Below are 17,588 nucleotides of genomic sequence, written 5' to 3'. Positions count from 1 at the left end.
TTAACAAATGCTCTCTTACCAAACTTTATCTTCTGCCTCTCACCCACCACCTTGGTCCAGCTCGCTCAGGATCCAGTCCCATCCATATGTTCTTGGATCCTGCTGCTTTATGTTGACTAGGTTCTGAAGCTCTTTCAGGAAATAGCCCTTCTCCTCTCTTAGCAGAATACACTAAAGTACACTGGCCAGGTTATCTTGTGATAACCCCAGTTATTAGTCTGGCATCCAGGAGGAGAGGTGAAGGTAGATCCTGATTCGCAAGGCAACAGACTCTATATCCTCAAGCAGGCTGGGGAGACTGTAATTGGTAGGAGTGGACCATTTCTGCAGACCCAGTGAATTTAGGGCTATTTTGGGGTTTCAAGGTTCTGGTATCATCATTTCAGGCATCACCATCCCAGTTCTCAGGTTCCAAACGTTCCCAACCATAACCCTGACTTTGGCAATAGCAGACTTGCTAATGATGAGAATTCAACCTTCTCTGAAGCTCTGCTACTCTTACAGTTATATCCTGGTCTGATGTTCGGCTTTTCCTGGCCTTCACCTGCATAACGAAATCACTCTTTATGTGTTGCCAAGTACATCCTCTGATTTTCACACTTTATCTTAAATTGTTGGTTAATCAGCATCAGCTCTTCATTGTCTTTGTCCAATGCATCAATCGTACTCTGATTCCATTGTCTTAAAAATTGCTACTTGCACCAAATCTCTCAAGCCTATGAGATATTGCAGCAGCCAATGCATCACCTTCCCCAGCATCGCATTCCAGTTCGTCATCGGGGAATGTTTTGACAACTGATCTGTTGCAGCATGTCAAAGACCATCAGTGCTGCACCTATCAGTGAAGCGATCCGCATTGTCTGCTGGCAAGGGGTGATCCAGCTCTAAATTCCTGTTTTGAATCTGCTTCCTAGAACCACTAGGCATCAAATAGATACGGTTGAGTTCCCCAGGATCTAGAGTCTGAGACAAAGATTTACATGCAGGAAATTCATTGGGGAATGCTTGCTGAAATCACACCTATTAAGGAATGAGAGGACAAAAGTTGGGCAGAGGATGAAGTTGAATGCAATGCATTTGCAAAATTGCCTAGGATGATCCCAAGGTGGAGGGGTGTGTCCCAGCTAGGATGACCACATAGAGGTGTCATCTAGAGGTGGAGAGACCCAGTACCTCTATATTGACTGTGCCCCCCTACATTAACTCTGTACCCTACATTAACTCTTTATGGATGTGGGCTATCCCTGGGGCAGAGGTGTAAACTTTGTGAAGCAGCTTACTCAGGCCCTCTCTCCCCTAGCTGTTTGCTCAGTCCTGATTTGGGAGCCATCACCACAACCACCACATTTGTACACATCACACTAGGGTTGAGCTGCAGATTTCAAGTTAAAAAGAGTCTTGGTTTGCATCTTGGCCTTACCAGGGACAAGACAAATGACTGGGCATGATGTCTAACTTGTCTTGGTCTTGTTTATCCCTCTTGTGGAAAATAGTCTACTTATTTCTCTTCTTTTTCAACACTATCTTGGTTATTCTCACTTAACTATTCTTTTAGATGTAGATTTACCTTGTTAAAGCCTTGTTCGTATTAAGATTCCAATAATATTTTAAATGAAACTAAAATAAATATATAGATTAATTTGGAAGATGAGTGATGTTTTCTTTCTGGATTTCTGAATTTCTCTTTCTCTCCTTGATTCTTTCTTTCTTTCTGTCTCTCTGACCCTCTCCTGTGTGAATTGTCCGTCCTGCTCTCTCTCTTTGAGCTAGTATTTTAGTCTGTTCTGGCTGCTGTAACGAAGTACCATAGACTGGGTGTCTCATAAACAACAGACGCTTCTTTCTCACAGTTCCAGAGGCTGAACGTCTGACATTAGTGTGACAGGATGGTGGGGTTCTGGCGATAGCCTCTTCTGGGTTGCAAACTGCTCACTTCTCCTTGTATCTTCACATGGTGGAGAAAGCAAGAGAGCTCTCTTGGATCCCTTTCATAAGGTCACCAATCCCATTCATGGGAGCCACACGCTTGCAACCTAAGTACATCTGAAAGGTCCCACCTCATAATATCACCCCATTGGGGGTTATGATTTCAATGCACAAATTTTGGGGGAACACAAACATTCAGTCCATTGCAGACAGCATTCAGTTAGGTTTTGGTCTTGGAAATAGAGATCTCTAAAGATTTCTTTTAACTTCTGTAGGGATGTGTATTGTCTTTAAAATTTAATTTTAGTTTGCCAATTTAATAAGCTTCTATTTTAGGATGGGATAAGAAATTTGTTCACAATTTCCAGGAAGAAAATTTCATCTATAGCAATCTCATCTTATCAAATTTATTGGCACTGATTTCAAGATAGTATTTTCTTACATTTAAAAACCTCACTTACACTTATATTTAAATCCTTCTAAATCTTAAGTATATTTCATTTTGACTTTTTCTTGTTTTAGACTATTTAAAAGTTTTTAAAGGTTTTTTGTAAGATTTGTTTCAAGAACAAGCTTTTTTATTTATTTATAAATTCAGTTTTTCCATTTTCAAATTCTATAATTTCCGATTTTCCATTATTTCTATGATTGCCTTAATTTCCTTTCCTATCTTAAGTTAAAATTTTAATTTACTCCATTAATTTCTTTCTTGTTTAATCATGAAAACAACTAGTTTTCCTGAGACTTTAGTTTAATCTTCAGTTTTGATATGGAACATTGTCATTCTTATTATTTATTTACCAAAAAAGACCATTTTGCTTGAATGCTTAATTTCCGAAAGGCTGGAACTTTTTAAGTGTTTTGAACTTTTACATTAATCTGAGCTTTAACATATTTTGTTAGAGGGTTTATAAAAATTTCCAAATTTTTAAATATGTTGAGACTTCTTGATAATAGAATATGATCTAGTTTTAAAATATACGTTCATTAAATAAAATTGAATTAAATAAATTTATTAAATTCACTAAATAAATATTGAATTACTCTGTACGCATTTTCTCCATCTAACCCATCAAACCTTTGGGTTTTAACTGTTCTTATCATCTATTTTAAGATACTTTATTTTGCACAAAAAAAATCATGACTATTGATTTTCTATTGAGATTTGTATCTTTTATCTTTGTAGAACACAATCCTCTTTGTCTTACTGAGCATTTTGTCACCCACTGTCTACATGCTTTTTATTTGTGGCCAATAGATATTCATTACTTATTCTTTCAACAACTTTCTTGTCTTTTAATTTTTAAGTGTTCTTCATTACGAACAGCAAGGGATTTCTCTCTTTGCTTTGTGCTTAATACAAATTAACATTTTTAAACTGAGGGCTTAACTCGTGTTTCTTGTGATAACTGATATGTTTATTATTATAACTGCCAACTTTTTAACCGCCAACTTTCCAGGTTTTTTTTAACCACTATATTTCCTAATATTCTCCCTTATATAGCAATTTCCTAATATCATCCTATATATGGCAAAAGACATAATTTTATTTGATTTTTTACTTTTCACAGAGAATTTTAAGTTATGCTATGTTACTCTTTAATTAACAGCTAACATTTAGATTGTTCAACCTTGTGATGAACAGTAAAAGTGAACTCAGATTTATTGATGTCCTCCGGGGAAAATACAAACGTTTTCGCATGTTTTTAATTCCCTCTACTCTCCTTCTTCATTTCCAAAATGTTTCTGAGACCTCAAAGAAAGTTGTGAAGTGTGAACACTAAAAAACTTTGGCCGATAATATTTATATTGAAGATATCATAGATTTTTATATCATGATGGAAAGTTCCCAGCAGATAGCAGTAATGGGTCTTATGCTACCAAAATCTGAATATTATGACAATTTCTTATAGGTTGAAGGTAAAGTGTTCGTGTGCAAGGATGTCTTTTTCTAATTTACACAATGGCAAAATATGGACTATTTGTGGCTCTGTTTAATAAAATATGAGATGTTTGTTATAATTTTTAGTTAAATCTTCTCTTTCAAGAATTCTTGCTAATATTTTTCTAAAATTCCATATCTTCATTGAAAACAATATAAATAAAAGGCAGAAGAAATTATGCTTCCAACAAAGATGGAGTAACAGGGGCCCAACTTATCTTTCTGCCTTAAACAAATAGAAAGCCAGACAAATAGCAGTAGTTTTCAGAACTACTTTCAGACAAGTAGTTTTTGAGCAAAACGCAGCTCCTGTTGGTGATCTCTGGGGGAGGGGAAGGAAATGTGGGGAGCCCTCTGATTGCCCCAGATTGGAGTGTTATACGCTGAAGAGCAAGAAACGGAAACCAAGTCAGAGACAGTCTCTGATTTGAGCAAACTGACTTGAGAATTTGTAAGACCAGGGCAGCTGGAATTTGTGGGGCAGATTGTGAGAATGGACACAGCTACATGCAGAGAAGAGAGCTGCACAGAGACAGAGCTCTGGAGACCTGTAGGTTTCCTTCGGTCTTTCGCACAGTATTGATCAGCATGTGTATGTGAGAAAACTCTGAGAGGCCAAGGTAAGAACCCCCAGATGTATAAAAGCTGATGGAATTCATCCCCAGCAGATCCGCACTGCTAGACAAGACAGAGGAAGCACTTCAGGCAGAGGAAAGTGATGCCATTGCCCAGATCCTGATGTCTAAATACCATTCTCCAATGAAAGGAACCAAGGCTCCTTAGATAAATGGCTGCTTCTAAGATTGGGACACAGAAAGCGTAAATGAACCTTGAACATCTTGTAGTACCAGAAAGTAAGGAAGTACTCAAAAAACAAGAAGATGAAGGTGTTTCATAGGGACAAGGAGCCCATCTAAAAGAACTTCCAATGGTCAAAGTTGGAATAATTTGTGCAACAAAATAATGTAGTACTGGGTTATAAGCCAACACACGGAGTAAATGTACCTAAGTCCACACTGATATAAATAAACAATTGAGTAAATAAATAAATGGGGGGAAAGAGGTAAATCTTTATTACAGCAGAATTGTAAATAATTAAAATTTTATATGATTTGAGGGTTGTCCTAGGAGTTTACATACAGGTGAGAAATTTGGATCACTCTGTACCCATGGATAGAATAGAGCATGCCCCATGCCCATGGGAGGTTGAGTTGTATATGGATTTGCCAGGCTCCTTAGTTACCTAAGCTTAATAAAGCCGGGGGAAAAGAAAAAATTCTCATTTCAGTCCCTGGGCAGCACCACTGGGGCAATGACAGTTTACCTGAGCCAGCCTGACTCAGGGTATAAAACAAAAGAGTGGAGAGAATAGCAATGTTTTACAGAATTACATCATATTCTATAGTCTTACTTTCCTAAGTTAAACTTGAGTGTTTTGCAGTGGCTCTTCTTTGCATGAACAGCTTCCTGGAGACAACTCAGCAAGGCTCCACTGTAGCTGCCTCACAAGGGTGTCTGAGGGAGTAACATCAAGCTAACAGTCAATGATTATGCAAAAATCTCTCTGTGACGAAGAAATAATTGGGACTATATAAAACCACTGTCAAGAATTTCTAGGGGCCCGCCCAGTGGCATAGTGGTTAAGTTTGCGTGCTCCTCTTCAGCAGCCTGGGGTTCACAGGTTCGGATCCCGGGCACAGACCTAACATCGCTTGTCAAGCCAATCTGTGGCTTTGCGGCAGCATCCCACATAAAATAGGGGGAGATTGGCACAGATGTTAGCTCAGCGACAATCTTCCTCAAGCAAAAAGAGGAAGATTGGCAACAGATGTTAGCTAGGGCCAATCTTCCTCCCACAAAAAAAAAAGAGAGAGAGAATTTATAACCACCTGGCATTAAAGAGAGGCTCTTGGGAGCTACCGCTCTTAGAAATATAACAAAGGAGAGCTTCCGCAGCCCTCAGGAGCTAACATGGAACACGGAAGCAATTGCTGGGCATTGCTACCATCCCTGAGGGCTTCCAGCCATGAGCAACTTCCAAGAGGCATTGGGCTCCCTTACAAGCCCTTCTAAAGGATATAGTGTGAGCGAGTGTGTGGCCTGTTCAACATCCTCACACAGCACCTCAAAGTCACCTCCAATTCAGCATATTCTAAACCAAAGTCATAACCTACCCCCAAACCAGCAACCCTGCCCCAAAGTGGCTGCCTTCTAGCATTTTCTACCTTAGTGAATGACAACATAGACAATAGCTATCATAGTTTGATCACCTACATCTGCAAACTCAGCCTACCACAGTGTCCGTTTACCCTTATGTCAGAGATAACTCTTCACCCTGTATATCGTCATTATTCTGCACGAGTAAATGGCCATCAGCTTTTTCCTAGACTAAAGCTATATTTTTTCCTGACTGGTTTTCTTGCCATCCCAAACTCAACCTATAGCCAAGGATAAGAAAATGCAAAAATGATCATATCACACCCTTAAAACCTGTCAATGTCTTCCCGTTGCTATTGGAATAAAAACAAAAATGTTTAAAATCTCACACCAAGCCTTTCACATACTAGACTTTGCTTCTTTCCAGATGGCCCCGTAACAACTCAACATCACTACCACCCGCCTCCAAGAACTTGCCTGGGATGAAGAAGAGAGTCCAGGAGCCACATTTCCAGGAGTCCTTTTCCATGCTTAGCTGGTGAGTGACAGGCACTCGTGCAAGATTCTGAGGGCGGAAGAGAGGAAAATCCATTGTTTCCCTGAGGTTGTGGCCACAGAAGCATGGGCAGCTATGAGAGTAACAGCAGCTTCCAGAGAGCTCTTGAAAAGCACATGCTTTGCTGAAATCCTTGAAAGCAGTTATCTTTTTTTCCCACCCTTCAGTGAATCAGTGATGTTTTCCCTGATCTTCAGCAGCAGCTTTCCTGACCTTCATGGTAGCTTCTGTGGTCCCTAACCCTTTAGCCCTTCCAGTGGTTGCGTACACACCTATATTTCAGACCCACAAAATGTAGAGCGATGTCTGTTTTCCTGACCAAATCCTGATTCACACAAGTTGATATCCTGGAATTTGTTACAGGGGACAAAGCTTAAAGATGAGACTCTAAAATTGCTTCTCGGGTCTGATTAGATTTAAGGTAGTAATGACCTCATTGCCAGTGGAACATGGGTGTCTTTGGTTTTTCCCAGAATCAAACCCTGAGATAAAAATTTAAATGCAAGTGGTAAAATCTGAGAAGTGATCCTGGGAATGCTGTCAAGAAAGTGGGGAAATGAGAGAGCAAGGAGAAGGAAGACAATTTAAAAAGTCCTTTATCAAGACTTTGCTGCTGTGAGCAACTGGAGCTCAACAGTGCTAAACAAGACAGGTACTAGAGACAAGGTATATTGTCACAGAGAGTAAGCCCAACTGAAGAAAGATGCTGGAATTTTTATCAACTAACTGCCCGTTCATTTTTGGTCAAAGACTGCTTCCAGGAGCATGGATTTTTCAGTCTATTTGGCTTGCCCCGAATGCTTCTGCACCAGGAAGAAAAACAGAGAAGTCCTCAGGCAGAGAGCCACATGTATTCACAGTCAACAGCCTACAGCATGTAGTAGAGAATGCAGAGGAAATCTGGGTGGAGCACAGAGATACAGTATCCACTCCAATGAGACACGGGCAGTCCCTCACATTAAGTGGGAGAAGAGCTGTTTATATTATAACCTTAGTTGTATGGAGTCAAATGCCTGCATAAGGCAAGGCTTTAGAAGACCAAGTAGCTGTTGCAATATGTGTGGCTTCATATAAGTGCACTTGAGAACTTGAAGATAGAAACTGACAAGCTCAAGGATTGACATTCTCAGTTCACAGCCCAGAGTGGAGTACTCATAGAGATTATATGACTTTCTTGGAATAATTCCTTATATCTTGAATCTGCAATGTGAGATTTCTGGAAACTAATGTCTGATCCTGTAGGTGGTTGAATTACAATGCAAATTGAGTTACAGCCTTGATAGTCTTCTTATGTTAAAGTTAAGTCATTTATGGAAAAAGAATGGGACATTAATAATTGGAATGGGCGTTTTTCAATGAGTCTAATAATCCTGACCTACCCCCAGATTGGCCTGAATTTTCCTTGTCTACAAAAACAGCCTCTCCTTCACTCGTCTGTGTGAGATTATTGGCCTTCCCTTGGCCCGAAGACCGTATAACTACCATGTCTGCGGGACCACCTCGGAGGGTTACGCTGAATCCTTTCCACCTCTTATTGTTTCCAGACTCATAAATATCCTTCTGTGTGTGTCGTAAAATATACAGAACATAAAATTTACCACTTTAATCATTTTTAGGCATATAGTTCTGTGGCATTAAGTACCTTCACATTGTTATGCAACCACCACGACCTTTCATCTCCAGAGCTTTCTCATCCTCCCCAACTGAAACTCTGTCCCCATTAAACACTGACTCCCCATTTCTCTCTCCCCATTCTCCCCATTCATCCTGTCAGCCATTCTGCTTTCTATCTCTATAAATTTGATATTCTAGGCATCTCGTGTAAGTGGAATCATACAATATTTGTCCTTTTTGGACTGACTTATTTTACTTCACATAATGGCTTCAAGATTCATCCATAGTGCAGCATGTGTCAGAATTTCCTAACTTTTCAAGGCTAAATAGTATTCCTGTGTGTGTGTGTGTGTGTGTGTGTGTGTATGCACCTTTGTTTATCCATCCATCCATCAATGGACATTTAGATTGTTTCCACCTTTTGACTATTGTGAATAATGCTGCTATGAACATTGATGTACAAATAACTAAAATCCCTGCTTCTGGTTCTTTTACAGACCAGTGAGCTTCTGAGAACCACCCGTGTCAGTGTGTCAGTGCTTCAAGCTTCAGTCTTTGACAGAAACTTCCCCAACATTTAGTGTCCACATTTTGAAAAAGCTATTTCCAAAGCTCTTCCATGTCACATATGCCCCTTCGCATCTTGAATGCATAAAGTGGCTTCTATGTTCCTGGTTAATGCATCTAACTTTCACGAACTTTCACCTGACCTTTGTTTTGTGCTCTCTCCCACTCATTTTCTGTGCTGCAGTGATACTGGCCTTCTTTATGTTCATTTTACCAACCATGCTCCCTCCTACCCCAGGGCCTTAGAACCTGCTCCTCTGGGTGCTTGTGTTACCTTTGATATACCCATTGTTTCCCCCAATTAACTCCTCATCCTTCGAATCTCAGCTCAATGTCACTTTCTCAGGGTAGCATTTCCCTTCTCAAGTATTTTGAGGACCATGAACTCTTCCCTTAGAACACTGAACTTGGCTTCTAATTTTACATTTATCTATGTCCTCACTTAATTAACATTTCATTATCATCCAGACACTTTAAGCTCCAGATGATCAGAGATCATGTGCTCACTTTGTATTCCTAGCACCAAATTACTACACAGAGTAGCAACTCCTCACTATGATTACTCATGATTTTGGATGCCGGTTAACCGTGAACTCCAATAGATGCTAGTGTTCTCGCATGGAGGGAGACAGTAGAGCTAAAACCAACTGGTTCACGCTGCTGTTTGAGTCAACAGCTAGAGCAGATGTCAGAGCTGAGAACACACATACTCATATACTCATATTGTCAACAGAAAGAGGAGATGATTCTGGCTCAGGAGATGTCATTGTATCTTTGTTCAGCCTGAGGGACTTCAGAGCTACGTAAACTCTGGAGCACCCAAGGCAATGAGAAAGACAGGAAGTACAATGGCCGAGGGGAAAGAGTTAAGAAAATCTATTTTTTCATGTATTATAAGCTTCTGTGTCTCAAATTACAGTCTTCAGAGATATGGGAAGAAAATATATGTACATAAGAGTGGACTAATAGGAAAAACACAAGTATGCCAACAGGAGAAAAGTTGTTCATTTGCATAAAGTATTTTTAAAAGGTAGATTGGTTGTTTCTGTTTTCTTTATGAAGATTGCAGGTAATTTTCAGAGCCCATTCTACAAATCTGACAAAGAGAGTTTCCAATTTGAAATTCTGTCCAATTTAAGTGAGGATAAAGAAAATATAATCATATACTCCTAACATAATCATGTATATAATTACGTATGCGTGGCCTTATACATATGCCCAATCAACCCCAAAACTTGTGTTTTTACAAAGTCTAAACACTGAAAATTATATTCTATCCAGAACTGAGAACTGATTCATTAGATGACAATGACAATTTTATAATTCTAGTCATGAAGAAAAAAGCCCTATTCATTTACTCTATCTGACTCTCTAAAGAACTTAATTGGAACCCCTAAGCTACTAGTTTTTCTCTTCTGATTCACCCAGATTTCTGAAGTGACTAATGCTTTGATGATACTGAAAGTTATTCTAAATAATGAATTTAGTCACCACCTCCCAAAGTTCTCTTCGGGAAAACAAGCTCTAATGATACAGTATGTGCATGATCATTGAGTCCCACTTCTGGCAATTCAAAGCTGCTCCAATGTTTTGTTTTTATTGTCATCTTAGTTAGTCAAAGTCTGTTTGTTCTAGGCTATGGATGGAAACAGGAAAAGAGGAAGAGAGTGTGGCACTGAGGGTGCAGCTTAAGGGAAAGCACATGAGTTGATGCAGGTTCCAGGGAGCAGTCTGGTAAGAAGCCTGATAAGGCAGAGAAAGACAGAGGCCATAGATATTAAGAAAAAGGAAAGCCAGAGGCATCCAGGTACCCTCAGCAAACTGCAGACTCTTAGGACTTGAGGGAATGCGGGAAGGCAAGGGCGGGAGATTGGAGGGTCAAGCATGCACAACCAGCCAGTCAACCAAATAGTTGATAGCCTGGGGCAAAGCAGGCAAAAGTAAAGATTCTATAGAGCAGTGGCAACAAAGTAGAGATGTGGATTCAGTGGCAGCTCTCTCTGCTTACCTCTCACCCTGGCGAGAGTCACTCCTGAGTGGGCCCAGCCTGCAGTCTGCAAGTGACGACAACAGAGAACAGCTGGCGGCATGACGAATGTGCATGAGGGGGGCAGATACAATTCTCCGGGGAGGAAACATTTCCCAGAAAAACAGTGCTTCCCTGTAATGTAATCCTCAAGGTTCGCATGAATGGTCCATGTTACAAAGAAAATCATGTTATAATGAGCACCTCTGTGCACACTCCCAGGAGCTTAGAACCTCCTTGAAGGGAATTCAAGATTGGCCCAATGCTTGATTCCAGCCTTTCGGATTTCATGTTATGGTATAATTTTACCCTATAAGTATGAAACTCTCAATGAAACCATGTGCAGTCATATCGCAGTGTGTACACGACATGAAAGCTGTGTTTATCTGACACTAAAACCATAGAGAAAATGAAAATCCCATCTGCCACCTTGATATGTGGGCTGTAGGATGGGAAGCACGTGCCTATTTGGAATTACACGGTGACTAGCTGAATGAGAGACTGACCTCTTTTCATTTCAGCAAACTGTTGTAACCTCCATGTAACCTTAAATTACAGCATAGAAACTTGCTTTTTGAAGGAGATTATTCTTGAAAACCTCTAAATATTTAATCTACTCTTTGGGGTAGGTAAAGGCTTAAATATATAGTGAGAGAAGCAAGAGATTTTATGTGCTTCTATCTGGCCCCTAGGCTTCTTCCATTCATCAGCTGCCCATAAAATAGTGTTGGTCATGATACATGAATTCACGATGCTAAAAGTACATTTGGGGGACCTGACCTGGTAGCATAGTGGTTAAGGTCACACTTTGGTGGCCCAGGTTTCACTGGTTTGGATCCCAGGTGCAGACCTACACACTGCCCATCAAGCCTCACCGTGGTGGCATCCCACATACAAAATAGAGGAAGATTGGCACAGATGTTAGCTCAGGGCCAATCTTCCTCACCAAAAAAATAAAAGCACATGTGGCCTTCATACAGATTCTATGCCATTATTTTTTATCCTCACACTAGCTCAGATAAGTTCAGGAGGAAGAACAGGAAAAGGCTAGACAATTGTGGATATTAGTGAAAACAAAGTCATGCCATAGTGTCAAGCTGAGATGCCTCAGTCATAGCCACTACACTTTTTGCACTAATACAGGTCAAATGCTTTGATTTATTGAAATCATTCCCACCAGTATGCTCCTTCAAACTACAAACTCAGCCTAGATACTTGTCACTACACCCAAAAGAAGAACGCTCTCTAAAAACTCATTAAGCTGATACCTTCAAATAATTAAAAATTTTTGTAACGCACAATTCCAACTATGACTTTATCCCAGTTCGTTTGCACTTATCAAAATTACTGATGGGATTTCTAAACAATCACCAAGAAAACATTGCAAAATGTCTGGCCAGGGACATGCCAACCCAAAAAGAATTCCCCGATATTGCCCCTGAGTGCCTAGCCTGCACTCAATATTGAACTTAATTCATTCAGATTTCTGTAGGATAGCTGCTAAATCTTCACGAAAGTGCCATCATGGCCTATGGTTTTGCCAATAGGATAATCAAATGAGCCACATGTCAATGGTATAGATTTATCTACAGCAGATAATCTTATATGACTTAAGTTAAGTACCTAGAATATGTGACTTAAGGGAGAAAACACCTAGAAAAAATGTGTTTCCTAAGATAATTCTATTTTTAGCTGGGGGGGATTCTCTTAAGTTATATGCAAGATAGCCATCTTCTCTGAAACGCAGGGCAAATTAGACATTATCCAAATAGCATCAGCAGGGAACTCAGTCGGTGGAAGGAAGGTTTTGCAGACTCCAGTGGCCTCACGTGCTATTTGGAAATCAGTAGAGCGCTGGTTGCCCGGTGCAGCTGTGGTTGCTATAGGGATGGACTCCTGTGAGTATTCCATCTGTTCCAAGAGGGACAGCTTGGAAACCCCTCACAGGTCTTAAGAAGAAATGAAGCAAACAAATGACTCATCTGGTTAGGAAGGCTGTTTGACTAAGTAGCTATTTCAGCAATTTAAGCAAATGCGTGCACGACTCTTTGGTCCAACCCAAAAGATCTTAAATTTCAAAATTAGCTCCAAAAATTATTCAGTCAATTACTTTGAACACATGCATGTTACCCAAGCACAGTAAGTTGCAACCTTTTGTGTTACATTTAGCAAATGCACTTTTATTTAAGTGTTTAATCCACATTTTCCCAGACAATTAATATTAGCTTCTAAACAAAATTAAGGGCTCATTTAACAGGCTCATTTTGGAGAACACAGCAAAAACAGACTCTTGTGATGAGTCCATATGGAATGTCGGGGTCTCACTCATACTGAAAAAAATTAACTCAAAGTTATCTGCAACTGTATTTTTAGCACTGTCTCATTACTAAACAGAAAGATTGATAGAAAAGCTAGACATGTGTTAATATCACTTTTTAAACACCTACATCCGACCAAATTTACAGAATTAAATCAGATCTAATATAGCGCATTTTGAAAAATTAGAAAATTCTGTTTCATAAATTCTTGAAAAGAAACCAAATATCCTAAGTGTTGGGCACTAAGGTTTTGGAAAATGCAAAATATTTGAAGACAAGAGTGAGAACAGACACTTCAGCGTGTTTCTTTGACCTATTAAAATAAGATTTTGCCTACTTCTTTGGTGGCAAAAATTTAACAGCCACTGACTAATGTAGTTTTCATTTTATATAAATTTAAATTACATGATATGGCTAATGTGACAGAACCATGTTTGCGTAAGCTGGCTCCTCAAAGAGTTTCCCAAGCAAAGGCACATGTCAGGGAAATGAAATCTTTTAGAAGTTGTTACTCACTTCCTCAAAATGGTACCTCCATATATCTACTCTACCGAACTGTCCTGAAGCAAAATGACCTTGTGGCTGCCCTACCTTCCTAGAAGGCAGAGAAAGCTTATCTTGAGAGACTCACAAGAGAGGCTGAGGGAATAGATCCATGGTTCAACATTTCTGTTGAATCAAAGAGAAAAAGAGCTGGAAGACAGTTAAGTGTCCATAGAAAGCCAATGACACATTCAGACACTACCTCACAAATCCTGAACTGAATGTTTTCGGGTAGCCTTGCTTCCTCTCCTTCTACTGAAGCTCTCTTTCTGGGGTTCTGTCTCTGCCATTGCTTTCATGCCCATACCTTCCCCAACTCTCCACCACCATCACATTTAGCCACCATCTTTCTCACTTTCTCGTGGCCTTTCCATGTTATCTACTTCTTGCTAAATTGTTAATGACTGATCATGAGTGCATAAGGCATCTCTCTCACATAATGTATTTGAAGATTTTTGCAGAAGCCTTGCTTTTTATATGCTAGTAAGTAACAAATGATATATTTAAGGCATCATGTAGAAGGGACCGAGAGATACTTTCGAGTGAGTCAAGGGGTAAGGTTGGTTTTCAATCTCTCTGATTTTGCCACAGGCAAAACAGTCTGTTCTACTTAAATGCAAGACTAGACCTTTGTGTACCCTGCATACAATGTAATAAAAATATCAAACACAATAATTTATTTACTGAGCTAATAGTGAAATTATTAAAAGAATATTCTCTAGAAAGCATTATATATACATTTTACATATATGTAATATGCATTTTATTTTATTCATTCTCTGAAAATTCATGGCCCCCTCATGACCAGATGGAGGTTAGTCTGTTTAATGGGGAGGAAAATCAGAAAGACAAGGCTGAGGATAACCAGAAACTGGCAAAATACGGCCAAGTCATTGATTTGACAATATTATGAATATGGACAGGAAAGATTAAAGAAAGACAAGGTAGTCTAGTTGGGATGTGAATAGCAAGAAACTGATTTTGTAGGATGATACTTTAAACAAATATCTTTAACCTTCTTTAAAAAAATCAAACAATCAAATACCTGAGTAAAAGTTGGTACCTTTATTTTTGAACTCTCAAGCAGAGATGACAATCAAGAATCTTTGTGTGGAATAACCAATACTGAAATGCACACAACAGTTTACCCAGGACCACGTCAAAACTAAAAGAAAAAAGAATTGAACACAGAAAACAACAACAATGGAGCATGATATATTATTTTATTGATTTAAAAATAATGAAAGCAAATTTATTGAAGCAACATTATTTTATTTACATTTAAAAGAAAAATATTGACAGGCAATATTTAAAAACCCATTTAAGTGGTAAATATTTAGAGCTATTTGTTTAAAATCAGATGTTAATGAATCACCAACAAATGATACCGAATAAGCACGATTTTGTAAGCTTTTTTTGTAAGGGCAAAATGTATATTGTTGATAAAAGATCAATTGCCATGATAAGCTATCATTTTCTACCCTAAATACAGACTCAGCATCTGAGCACAGGACAGCAGAAAGAGCATCCAATTATGGACTCATGCCAAAACTCCAAAATTACATTCAAGATTTTATTTGTACTTGTGATTAGATATGACAGTAAATTCACCTACTTCAAGATATTGAAGTTAGTAATCAGATAACTTTCTCAGAACACAGATTTAAAGAAAGGATCATCAAAATTTGCAACATATATTAAGCTCATAATGATGCAAGGAGTATACTTTTTCTAACTGTTAATCTACTATTTTTTATTAATTGTGAAAATGAAAATAGAAATGTTTACATAGTATTTACATTTTTCTAAGGTTAGAAGGAAAATTCAGTGTTTGTGAACCAAGGACTTACTCAATAGTCTTGTGTTTTGAGGATGTAGTGTTCAAGCTTTATAGATTTTCTAGTAAACATTAGTGTAACTCTAAAATTACATGGCATGAGCATTTAACAATTTTCAGATCTGTAGTCTTTATTAATCATTTTAATGAATATAGCCTACCTGTGTGAGTAGGGAAAGGAAACGATTTACAGAGATCATCATAAAGAAGAAGAATGTAATATCTTTTCTATATCATCAGGGTTTCAATCTTACGTTTATGGCTTCAATTGATTGTATTTATACTATAATTATTACTGTTATTACACTACTGTTATTACAGTAAATAAATTTCTATGGCTCTTTACAAGTCTTAAAGCACTTTAATATTTATTATCTCTCTTAATCTTTAAAACAAGCTTTTGGAGTAGATATTATCATCTCCATTTTACACACCAGTCTCCTGAAGTTGGGTGAGTAATTGGTGGAGTGAGGATTCAAAGAGAGGTTCATAAAACTGTTCTTTTGTGGTTGTTTAATGAGAGTTCCATGATGGCTGTAATAGATGTGTGAGTGCAGATTTATAATGCACAGCATCTATATTTAAATAATTTATAATAATAGCTTGGAAGGGTGCACAAGAAATCTGTTAGACAGATAAAGAGTATACTCAACTAATTCATTGATTTAAAACCTTTGATAATAAGTGATTCTAGCAAGTTTGCAGGGTACAAGGCTAACATCTGAAAGTCAATTGCTTTCCTATATGCCAATAATAAGCTATTGGAACGTGAAATTAAAAATACAATACCATTTGCAATAGCACCAAAAAATGAAATATTTAGGTATAAATCTAACAAAAATTATACAGAACCTATTTGCAGAAAACTATAAAACTGATTTTAAAAATCAAAGATCTAAAGAAATTGAGGGCTATTCTGTGTTCACATATTGGATGATTCAATATTTTTAAGATGTCAGTTCTTCCTAAATTGATCTATAGTTTCAATGAAATCCCAATTAAAATCCTGCAAAGCTATTTTGTTTACACAGGCAAACTGACTCTAAAATTTATATGAAAAGGCAAAAGAATATAATAGCCAAAAAATACTGAAGAAAAACAAAGTTGGAAGGCTGACATTTACAGACTTCAAGACTTAGTATAAAGCTACAATAATCAAGACAGCATGGTATTGGTGAAAGAATAGACACATAAATCAATGGAACAGAGCAAAGAGCCCAGAAATAGACCCACACAAATTTAGTGAACTAATATTTTACAAAGGATCAAAGGAAATTCAATGGAAAAGAATAGTCTTTTCAATAAATGATGCTGGAATAATTCAATGTCCATACCAAAAATAATCCATACACAGACCTTCCACTTTCCACTAAAATTACCTCAAAATGGATCATAGACTTAAAAACTAAAAATCTGTAATATTATAAAACTTCTAGAAGAAAATAACAGAGAAAATGTCTGTGACCTTGAGTTTGGTGATGAATTTTTAGATACAACAAAAGCATTATCCATGAAAGAGAAAAATTGATAAATTAGACTTTATTAAAATTAAAAACTCCTATGAATGTTGCTTTTAATAGAATGAAAAGACAATCTACAGACTGGGAGAAAATATTTACAAAATGCATACCTGATAAATAACTGGTATCCAAAATATATAAAGAACCCAAATAAGTCAATAAAAAGAAAAGAAAAACAGCACAATTGAAAAATGGACAGAAGTATTGAACAGATACCTCACCATGGAAAATAACTATATGAAAAGATACTCAAAATCATATGTTGTCAGAGGATTTCAAAGTAAGACAACAATTAGATACCATTACACCTCTATTAGTTTGGCTAAAATCCAAAAAACTGACAACATCAAATGTTGGTGAGATTGTGGAGCAACAGAAACTCTCATATTTTGCTGGTGGGAATGAAAACTGGTAGGGCCACTTTGAAAGACAGTTTATCAGTGTCTTACAAAGGTAAACATAGTTTTACCATATGATACAGAAATTGTACCCCCAGGTAGCTACCCAATTGATTTGAAAACCTGTGTTCACACAAAAATCTGAACACAAATCTTCAGGGCAGCTTTATTCTTAATCTCCGAA

Source organism: Equus caballus, chromosome 6, assembly GCF_041296265.1.
Source record: "Equus caballus isolate H_3958 breed thoroughbred chromosome 6, TB-T2T, whole genome shotgun sequence".
Taxonomy (NCBI): Eukaryota; Metazoa; Chordata; class Mammalia; order Perissodactyla; family Equidae; genus Equus; species Equus caballus.
This window is presented reverse-complemented; position numbering follows the sequence as displayed.